Source organism: Apteryx rowi, unplaced genomic scaffold (genome assembly GCF_003343035.1).
Source record: "Apteryx rowi isolate R43461 unplaced genomic scaffold, aptRow1 scaffold_700, whole genome shotgun sequence".
NCBI lineage: Eukaryota > Metazoa > Chordata > Aves > Apterygiformes > Apterygidae > Apteryx > Apteryx rowi.
The window spans coordinates 51,676-63,373 of NW_020450984.1; the positions used below are offsets into that span (position 1 = coordinate 51,676).

General features: G+C 39.7%; 1 protein-coding gene and 1 long non-coding RNA gene across 2 annotated transcripts in view; both read right to left on the reverse strand.

Annotated features, from left to right (window-relative positions):
• UBE2R2 (ubiquitin conjugating enzyme E2 R2) overlaps nucleotides 1-11,698 on the reverse strand; it is a 55,862-nt gene that overhangs the window by 33,813 nt on the left and 10,351 nt on the right. The window lies entirely within an intron of this gene.
• LOC112976149 overlaps nucleotides 1,779-11,698 on the reverse strand; it is a 15,067-nt gene continuing 5,147 nt past the window's right edge. Inside the window, exon 3 of the long non-coding RNA XR_003256937.1 lies at nucleotides 1,779-2,969. This is a non-coding gene — a long non-coding RNA (uncharacterized LOC112976149). The remainder of the gene's footprint in view (nucleotides 2,970-11,698) is intronic.

Sequence of the window (11,698 nt, forward strand, 5' to 3'; positions counted from 1 at the left end):
GGAGAAATGATCGCAGAACGTCTCCACACCGCTATCTGTTAAAAATATTTTTACCTAACTTAGTTCAGTAGAACTTTGAAAACCTGAACCTGTGTATGTATTTCTCCCCATTAATGAAGAAGCTCTACTTCCCCAGCTATCTTGAAGAACACCACAGATAATCTCAGTACCAAACTTGTTCACCACAGATACGTTTCTCTCTGCCTCCATGGACATTTTAGAGTAGTAGCTATTACAATGTTCACATGTACAGTTACGCTTGTGTATAAACAGCTGCAGTGTACTAACTACAAAGGGAAACAGCAAAGCACAGGAAGCAACAATACCAAAACAATGAGAGTTTATTTAGATTTGTCAATTTTAAACAAGCAAGGACCAACAGGTAGGCTAGGAGGAGCTAACCAGCTGGATACTGAGCACGACAGCTTAGGATCCCAAACCAGCAATTTATCACCACATTCAATTTGGGTTGTCACGCTAGGACACAGGCAGTAATCAGAATTTCTATGCCAAATCAGTTATTAAAGGCTGGGTGAATAATGGCATAGCGTGGGCAGCACACGTTGTTACGGGCACTTGATCCTCCCCAAAACAAAACTGCATGAACTGTTGCTTCCTATTGCTTACACCGAACTGAGTTCTGATAACTCATCGGTATTATAGTTTAGAAAAATCTTAGTGTTCAAAGACGATAAATCCTAAACAAAAAATTCAATGCTCACTAGCCATCATCCATGCTGCAGTTTCATGGTCAGTAAACTAAGAAACCAGCACAGTCGCAGAAAGAGGTTCTTCCTCCCATGCCTTTGTTTCCTTGCGCTGATGCTAGCATTTGTGCAGCTAGGTGCAAGCAGGCCAGAAAGTCCCTTGGTTTTAACCCAATCGGTTTATTTTGGCACATGTGACCATTTATACCTTTATTTCTGTAGTTGCTCCAAGCATCAAGAGTTTAGGCACAAGAAACGTAGACCAAGTGGTCACTTGGTACTTTTGGTAGGTGTGAGACTATGTATACACACATACAGAGTGGGAAACATGACAGTTTTGCATACTGTAAATACTTAAAAATGCATTTAAGTGTTAATTGATAGTGTGAAAGTTGCAAACTCGCATGCATACACTGCACCATTACTTTTCTACTCTAGGGGGAAAAAAAAAATACTATAGCTATGGGTTTTTCTTCCTTTCCCTTCCCAACATAGAGGTAATATCTTGGCAGCTGTAGTGCAAGGGGAAGGGCGGGGGGGAGAGTAATCTAAGCAAGTAAAATTAGTGACCTAGTTGCTTGTTTAGTGATAAAGATAGCCAAACCAGCAATTTTGAGCAGACTTAGTAATCACCTGATCTACAACATGCATTTTAAAATTACAACTTCAGCAGCAGCACGTATACTCCTACAGAGCATGTCATTAACGTCCCATGTTTAACTTTTTGAAAAAATTTGAAGAAACAAGCACTCACTAGAAACCAGCTCTTACATAGCCTAGTTACAGAAGAAAAATAACTTGTTGCCACCCTTCAGAGTATGTTGGTCTTTCAAAAGAGCTCTAATTTGCTTATATTTGCATACAAGTCATACAGTAACCATTATTTTTTACAGTCCATTAATAGCCACAAAGCCTTTATTGCATTGTGGGCTGGGTTAACTTCACAGGTTGCAAGCACTGTTCTAGCACCTATCAAATCAAGACCTCATCATACTGGACATTATGTAAACAGTAAAACTTGTCTTGCCCTTAGGTTACGCCAACAGCACCGACTTCCTCAAGCAACAGAAGACAAGTTTCAAAATATGCTTCTTGACTTACTTGTTACGCAGAGACRATTAGCCTTATTTGAGTACCAGATTGTTTATTGTCAGTTTAAATACTTGAGTTACACTGCAATATTTTAAGCTGGCCTTTTCCAAACAGAGTATTATTCAAGGCAAGTGTCAATGTGTGAAAGCAAGAAGTCTCAGATCCTTAAACAGCAACACAGGACCACTAGTCACAAAGCAAGTTCTAGATGCTGGGTTTTGTTTTGTTTTTTCCATCTTTTTCATGAGTCAGTTTGGGTTTTGTTCTGGAATTTATCATTACCGGAATAGGGCTAAAAGAGGGAAGAGTTTGTCAGTGTGGATAGATCCTACTAGTGCTTGTGCTACTGCTCCTCAGCAGCCTTCTGCAACGGTCAGTGCATTCAGTCTGCAGAAAGGATAACGCTGCCTTGTACACTGCCTCTGTCTCTGCAATATACCTTTGGCCATGGCATGGGGATGACTATGCGGCCAGGTCCTTGGTGATGACCCTTAAACTGTGAGGTCAGATGCAGCTCAGTTTTCTTTGGAAGGAAAAACTACATTCTCCTGCTGCCAAAAGGGCTCCCATGCGAAAGACAAATACACTGGCAGCTTTGCTGCAGATCCAGTGTATTTTATGGCTTCAAAATATTTACTTCTAAACAAATATCTGGAAGACATCTACATAATTAACTACTGTTTAGCATAGCTCAGTGAAGCCATGTCGTTTTTTAAAGGTAAAAAGCCTGCAGAGACAAAGGTTGAACACCGGCTGTTTACAGCCCACAGCAAGAGGGACAGCATTTCAGGTTCAACAGTCCAGATCTTCCTCACAGGGGAAGACCAAGGAGTCAGATGTTGGGGAAGTGACCTCAGAAGTATCCAAGCAATGACATATGCAGCACGAGCTCTTTCATGTATGCTGGATGGCTGCCCAATCTTTCAGAGTAGAATGTCTTTGAACAACAGATTTCTTACTTCACTTAGGACAGCAAGTGCAACTATCAGGATAAAAATGGTGTTACTCTCCCGTCAGCAGGGCAAAATAATTTTTCTGGGCAAATCCAAAGCAGGGTAATCCATATTGTCAACTAAGCTGTACGTGCCACAGATCTTGCATCCATTGTACAATCACTTCTGCATCAGGCATTGCAGCCTATGTAGTAGTATTTTGTGTTTCTGCTCTAATCTGCAAAATAAACATACAAAGCAGCACATCTAATTATATCACAGGCAGCACATAGCTTATTTGCTTTTTATCTGTGAAAAGTTAGCTTTAAACACAGTAAGTGTAATATCAGATTAGCGATCATGGAAGTCTGCATCACCAGTTCATTATTCTTACAGTTCAGTAGTTTAACACAAAAAAACCCACAACAACAAGATTTAATTCACAAATTAAACACTGACTAATCTGACATTCTTGTACATGTTATCATAGAACACTGAAGTTGTTTCCAGTGTGAAAAGACTTCTTTAAAGTCCCAGATTCATCCTGTTTGCTGATTACAGCAAACTAATGAGAAAAAAGAAACAGTTGAGGCTACATCCCTACCCTATACACATCTTTTTTGGAGGACACTTCTGTTAAATCCAGAAGTTTAAGCATGTAAAAAGGATTCTGCTCCAGAAGGGGGTATTAATTAATAAATATTTCCAATAGCTCATCCTATAATTTTCCTGAACACAGCCAGAACAGAAGTGACACCGAGCATTGCAGAGATGAGTGCTTGTGAAATGCATCTCTGGAACCATTGCTGACCTAGGGACCCATGCTGGGAAATCCCATGTCTAAACAGGATTCTCTGTATATCCCTTCTCCGTAAGGCTTGGTAAACTGACCAACAGAAGTGACAAAGAAGATGTCTTAAAGTGTCCTGAACTTCAGTACCGAACTCAAGGTTACAATTAGGTATTTATATGAGGCTGACTGAGTCTGAGATCCTGTACATGACCACCTCTACCACACATTTGGTTCAAATGACTGGCCTACTTCCTCGAGGAAAAAAAAGAAAAAGAAAAGAAAAACAGCTAAATTGGGATACTTAGTCAGCTAGCACCAGGGCATTTGGCCCAGAAGCACTTATAACTTGCATCTTCCACCTTCTAGGTGGCATTAAGCACCACCCTCTTTTTACCCTTCCTGCCGGCACCAGCCCACTGACCAGACAGAAACACAAAAGTCCAAGCCAGAAGACAAAAGGAGTCTGGCCGAGACTGCAGAAAGCTGTCTCCCTGTCAGGATCTCATGCATTTCACATCGCGGAGTGAGCCGAKAAGCAGGAACAATCCCTCCTTCCAGCTGAACACCTCGGACCACAGAGGCACGTTTCTTCATTGCCTGCTGGGTTTCGGCCCTACCCCGCTATGCAGYGCAGAAGGCGAAGTTTTGACAAGGCGAAGGCGAATTAAGGATTCCCCTAGGTATACTAATAGCCTGATGACTATGTTACTCATTCAGAAAACAGAAGATTTGGGCTTAGTCTCTTTGAGATGAGGAGGGAATTGAAACCATCTTTAATAAGCCAAGGGTGGCCAGTACCTCTGGCAGAGCACCACATACTCAGTTTCTCGCACAAGACAGAGCCCTGAGGAGGGTATAGCTGTCCCCAGGCAAGAGATGACAGAACCCGTTCAGGATCTCCTACAAACCGGGGTAGTCTGGGTACTTAAGAGGTTTAAAAAAACCCAACCAACAACAACAACAAAAAAGAAAACAAGCAAAAAAACCACTCTTCGGTGCTGAAGTTATTTACGCTTCAGGCACCTTTGTGCAATTTTAGAGCAGTATGTGTTAAATAGGGTAAAAAACTAAAACTGTAATAGAGTTACAAAATGCAAAATAGTCCCCATTATGCTTGTTGCAATATTTTAAAGATAAGAAACAATATTGAGTTCTTAAAGTAGAACTTTGACTTTGAAGAGCAAAGCTTGCCTAGCACACAAGTGAGAAAAAAGAGCAGGAATCAAGAACAAAGCGAGGTCTTCCCCAATATTCTAGCAAAACTAAACATCCTCCAGCTGACACATCCAAGAAGTGTGAACACCAACTATCAATCTTTGTCACAGTCATTTGTTTAAGAAAACAAAACAAAAAAAAMCCCTTTAATTTAACCCAGAGGTTAAAGTGAAAGCCATAGCATGGAATCCAGCAAGGTAGCTCCCAAAGTCGCATAAAAGGAACAAAGATGCTTTGTTTTCTTTACGCATCAGAACAAACTGTCCTACAAACTGTGCCACAGCAGTAAGAGTGCTTGATAACATCCCTGCTAGGAGCCTGCCACGTCAAGTGGGAACACAACAGAAGAGCTTTGGTGACAAACCGGAGACAGGACCTGAGCTCAGGGCTGGCAATCAGGCTGACATGAGCATGGTCCAGACAGGTTACCACACATCGTTCAGCAGCATGTTACCAACATAAAGTGCAACAGGTTAGCACCAAAAAAAACCCAAAATAAAATAATCAAGGTTTCTTCAAGGAGTTAAACAAAACATAAGCCACCTATAAAAATTATTGCTAGGCAACATTTAGGCCAGCAGTTTAGCAGGATTCAAAAGGGATTAGACATTGTATGGATAATAAGAACATCCACAATTACATTAGCTAGGATAAAACAGTTTATTAAAGGATTAAAGGAACACCAAGCCTCGTGGCATGAGTCAGCCACTATATCATAGACAAATTGTTCTTTCTGGATATTTTGCTTAGTATGGTGTGGTAGAAACCATGTCCACTGTTCTAGCAACTGCTAGCTAAATTATACTAAGGATCAGCCTACTTAAAAAAAAAAAAAGACTAAAACAAGCGCACACACCCCCAAACCAAATTTCACTTGCTCAGCTCCAAACTTCTTTAATGAGCTCATTCAACTGTATATTGCATTTATTTTGGAATAAGAGCAACTCAGGCCAAACTTTACCTGATTCATACTCATGAATACTTGCAACACAGTAAACTGGAATTAAGAGGGGCATTTAAGTCATGCAAGTTTATATACTGACTCACCCTCAAAGTCAGATCACCACAGTGAAACACCCAGACCATCACAATGAAACACCTAAGTAAGCAATTTTGCACTGAGTACAGTAACCAGCTGGTATTTGAAGCTAGAGAAACCAGTGATCTCTTTAGAAACATAGGGTTTGCCTTGTCCTGCATATGACCCATCTTAAAACAGATCAGAGAATCAAAATCCCTCTCCACACAAAAGAAAGGTTTGTCTCCTGTAGAAGGACTACTCACTCACTCTGGAAAAGCTTAAACATTCCAGTCCAATACTTTGGACTCCAAGCTTTCAGCCCAGTGCAAGTTTGATGGAATAATTGAAGACATGCAGAAACCAAACATTTTTAGCAGCATGCCTTTCCTTACATCTACAAAAAGCAGCTTAATTTGCTGTTAGCCCCATGAAATGGCAAAGAGATTCTGACAAAGGAGCTATAATTACCAAGTTATCTCCAGCTGAAGTGTCAGCTACCATATGCTCTTTTCAGAAAACCCAGACTACTCATGTGCATAGTTTATCGAGCTCCCTATATCAAGCTCTATTTTGACAAGAGGGTGGTTTTGATTGTACCAAGTTTTTTTGGTACTTTTAGTTGTCGAAATAGTGAAAATGGACAGGAAAAAATAGGAAATCCAAGCAGCAGAGCAGCTCATTATTAATACATAATTTAAAGAGTTTACATCAGGTTATGCAGGTTTCATCCCTTATTCTCTCAAATTTATTTAACTATTTTGCCCATGATAGCAAATCTTTGGAAAGTGCACCCATCCATTTTGGGAAGTGACTTTTGAAACTTAATTTGTTGGTTGTAGTGTCAGATGAAGTTTCAGAAGCCTTAAAAAGCCTGAAGTCCTATATCCGATGTTAGCACTTTTTCAATGCAAGAACACCTTGAAGGATCAGGTGAGATGCAAGAGATAGGTGAAAAGCTTATGAGCTAGAAAGGGAGACAAACCTAACCAGGTATTCATGCCACTGCTCCTTTTGCAAAAGTTACTTACAAATAAAAAACCCAACCCTGATTATCTGCATTATGCCAGGGACTAGAATTTTACAGTAACATTTCAGCACTGCAGGAGCTGATGTCATTTACCAAGGAAAACTTCCCTCTCACATTTGGCAAGGATTCAGAAGTCCAGTCAACTATTAATTTTAACACACTGGCTTTCATTGCTAGTAGAGAAAGTTTAAGAGTTTTAGCCACATTTCTTAGACATAGTCAAAGCAAAAATAGTTGGTCAAGTGATGGAAGTTTTGAATGAACCAACTAGAGCTCCAACGGGATCTGCATCACAAGAAGGTCAGACCTGCCTAGTATCTCAAACACTATGATAAGAGCAGGTAGCCTCCAAACACACTCGTAAAAAATTTACGCACACACACACACACACAGTGACCATTACTATTTCAGTAGAGTAGGATTTTTCCTAGTTAAACTTGATCCTGTCATCAACTTTCACCACTTACTGCCCTTTGCACCAAGAAGTAAACTTAAAAGTCCTCACTTCCATGTCAAAGACACTTAAGACAGCTTTGGCCACTACTTTTCCCAAGTTAGTATGCAAAGACAAGATCAGAAATAACTATTAGATGAGAGGCAGAAAAATGCATGCTTAGTCTTCTGTAACTTCTCTTAGCACCTGGTGTTCTGTTTAAGATTCAGTGCCTGTAGAAATACCTGTCATAGTTGGCACTTACAAATATGCTTGTGGCAGCAGGAAACAATTGGCTCATACTCTGCTTGTTTTCTTCAGTCAGGCTTTCTCTAGAGTTTGTTTTTTGTGCCAATATAAAAGAGAATTAAGTGTTCCATAAGGAAAGAAAAAGATTAAAAACCTACCCATTTTACCTACAGAAACGCAAAACAGCATGCACAATCATGATTATCAAAACACACATGGTAAGATGTCTCAATTTCTCATCACAATAAGCACTGAGGGCCTAAAACAATCCCTGCCTAGTTGCCGTTTCAGTGATTTAGTTCTGACATAAAACACAATTCTCATTTCTATCTTTGCTTGCATATAAGGTTTATTTTGCACCCATTTTTGCTGTAATAGTTGCATGACTACATTGAACAGTAGGGCTGTAATATGAAGCACTCCAATAGTGTCAGAATTCACACTGCATTCATCTCTCAATATTACAGGAATGAATGTACATGTTCATAGAGAGTGTTTTTCCCTGGGGATCCTTTTTCAGTCAGCAAGACAGTACCCAGACAAGCTATGATTATATGAGGACCACCATCAGGGTTACATCACTGAAGGATCCCACCACTGAGAACAGTGACTTTTGGTTGCAGTCAAATTTCTTCTCTGTATAAATCTCAAGTTGCTCATTGCTCCTAGTTCTTCTGTCAACCATTACCATTTCTCAATCCCAACATTTGCTAGTTATTTTGCTAGAGATATTTAAGAGACTGCAGTTGCCAAGACAACTGCTTTATCAACACCAGCACCTCAGCTCATCTATCTTGGGTTTCCCTTCAGTTCACCATGACTTCTAGGAAGTCAGCTGTCACAAAAGTCATTCTGAAATTGGTCTTTAAAAAAAGGAAGAAAAAAAGGAAGAAAAAAAAAGCCAGCCCATCCTTTTAGTAGCCTTTGAGGTCTTCTGTCCTAAGAATCTCAAGTTCCTTTAACAGGCTGCCTCTTTCTTCTGTAGAAAGAGATGATTAATTAGACCCTCAAAAGTGATATTTCCTGTAAAGCTGGAAATCTGATAACTTTGAAATTCCAGGGCACTGAGGTGATGAAAGGGAAAGATATAATCACAGAGCTATACATCTTAAACCAAGTTTATGCATGCCTATGTTGCAAGTTTCAATAATTTACTGAAGTCTCATTCTATTTTGTTTTGTTACCAAGAGAAGCAGCAAGTGACTCAGTATTTGTTCAAATATGTATCAAACTCAACTAGGCCTTTGAAATGCATGCCTATATTTAATATCAGAACTTCCACAAAGAAAAAAGTGAATAATCCCCATATAAGTGAATATATGCATATTTTAACTAAGTGAGGCCCAAGCAGTCACACTGTCAGCCTCTCTTCCCTTGGCAACCTGATGGCCAGTTCGACTAAGCTTTGCAAGGAACTAAAGCCTCAAAATATACAACTCTGTTTCTACAAGTGTCACAAAAGCAAACAGGAAATAAGACCCTGCATAACCCACTTCCCCTTATTTCATCTAAGTTTAACACAGAAAACACAAATTGATACTATCCCAACCACAGCAAGAGCTTTGCTCAGAATTTACGTCTTATAAAAGATGGGATAAGCCAACTAAAACAGAAATAGTAAGAGTCAGGTTTTGTTAAGTTCTACTGCGACTGAAATGATCTGCACCTTTGTACAATCAGCATTTGAAACAACACAAAAGCAGCTTCCCAGGTCTATGTTTATGTCTACATGACCGCCACTGCTGTGACAGATTTACAGCTGTAACTGTACCAGCTTTGAATCAGTTAGCGTGGATACTGGTAGCAGTCTAACCATGGCAACATGGGATTAAGCATGGGCTGCAAAACCAGCTCATAAGCTGGGTCAATTCACAACTGGTGTTGAATATCATGCTGTTGGTACTAGACCACTACTGTGCTTGAGACAGGTTGGATATGCAATTGCTGCAATGCAGACATACTTAAACACTATAAAATGATCTCAGTTTAGTACTGTGAACCTTGGTTATTTGCCATGGTTGACAGTGTTAATGAAAAAAGCACTGCATGTTCCTTTCATTGCACCTATTAATATAAGGTTAACAAAATTAGAACAGAAAAAGACTTCATATTCTGACAAACTCAAACTCTACCTTGCAATCACATTAAGCTATGACCAAACATTATTTTACCAATTAAGTATCATACAACAGCATTTATCAATACATTTGTAATTAAGCTGAAGAAGTCTTAGCATTTAGAAACCCTGGCTTTCCTTATAAAAGGAAAGGTACCTGCAGGTCATTTGTGCTGTAGTTTTCTATTTAAAGTGCTTGCTAAGTGTAGAATTTGGCTTTCTGCCCATGTGTTTTAAGCTCAGTGTCGTGGCATAGCCTGGGTAATTGCACTTAGGGTGACAAGCATAACAGAACTCCAAGGCATGTCAATAATATACTTTAAACCTTGGCTTAACTTAGTAGGACCAAATCTTGCTCTGCAAACACACTGGTCCCACAAAACCACACACGAGGCTGTTTACCTGGCCATGCTACAGAACTGCCAAGCCATTTCACACTTGACACTCAAATCCCTCGTGTTGGTTTCACAACGTTTAGAGGCTTTATTTTGAATCTAATCTTCTCTCCTGTGCTCTGAAGGCCTAGGGCGCCTGTAGTAGTACAAGAGAACAGGAGCTGCAACAATTAAGACAGCACGAGTAAGAAATCCCAGAGGTGGAAGACAAAAAAGCCTGGTAGTTCTGAAATCAGTGCAGATCCCACTGACATTTCAAACTTGATGAGGCAGCCAAGGCATATCTTTGCCTCCTCCAACAATCAGAAGTTTACCCAGATTACCTCCTGGTATACTGCTTCTGAGAATTATTTGTGAAGCCTGCATAGCAGAAGTCTCCCCCAGCAAGCCTACATACCCAGGCCCTGACTTGATGGCTTTTTCTTCAACACTAGGAATGTCCCCCTCCTCCCCCAGGTTAAGTTACACAACCCCAGCTTTATTTTTTGCTCTTGCAGAATTGCTACAGCTGCCTCATGAACAAAGTCTGTGCAGAGGAGTGTGACTTGTCAGTACATCAGGATCTGTGCTGGAGATCTTCAGGAAACCACTCAATATTTAAACCAGCAATAAGCAGATATTCTTATTCTAAAAATTTCTTTGCTTCCTATGCTTAAGCATCCAGAAAGCTATTTACATGACAATTTCCTCAACTATTCCAAATTTAAATAATGTGCCTGTAAACATACAAGTTGAATTTGGTTTGGAAGAAAGCTTTCTCATGTGCTATTTATAAAAAGCAAAAAGCTTTCTACCTACAGATTAAGTCATATATGCAATTATAAAATATGCCCATTTTATTTTAAAAAATGTTAAATTTATCTAGGATCATGCACACAAACCCATTACAGACAAGAGACTTTCAGTCCATATCTTATTCACTAAATTATACTACCTCCTATTGTTGTCAAAGTTCATTTTTGGCCCTACTTTAATCAAATCTGAAAAAAACCTCAACAACAAAAAAACCCCATACTTCTACATTTCTCTTCCAACCCCAGCTATGTGTCCTTCAGATGAGTACCTCTTACAATTGTCAACAAATCTAAAACAATGCACTGTATTGGCCGCTTTCACTCTGCCTGTGTAGTAAGGGCAGACTATTCTCGACGAGTGCCATGCTTCACCCACACAAAGGGCCTAACAGATGATGAATTCTGGACTGTGCATCCCTTTCACCCAGTCTAACATCAGACTGTAGCTATTCACTTTCGGAGTAAGGGCAACACAGCAATATTTAATAGCTTTACCAAACAAAGCTCAACAAAACAGGTACTGAAGAAAGCTCGTTGGCTGTTACGTAGCAGAAGACAAAGGTTAGTTGACCGTAACAGCATCCAGTAACAAACTTACCAGCTTCTTCTTGGAAGGAAGCAGTTAATTTGCCATAACCCTTTTAGTCCATATGGACATCATCTAGCTGTTAATCTGCAAATTAAGGACTAATTTCATCATGCCAATCAATCATTAGTAGTTGGCTTTAGGTTCAGCCTAATTTTTCTTATCCTCAGTTTTACTGCATTACCACAGCTGCACAACTGATGTGTCATATAAAAGTAGTCTAACAAGACTATAGTCCCTTCTAAGCATAGAGATTCTCCAGCCCATTGCCATCACTATACTCTTCTGCCATGAAATACATTCTTCAACTGTACCATCATAGGTTTTTTTTTTTTTTT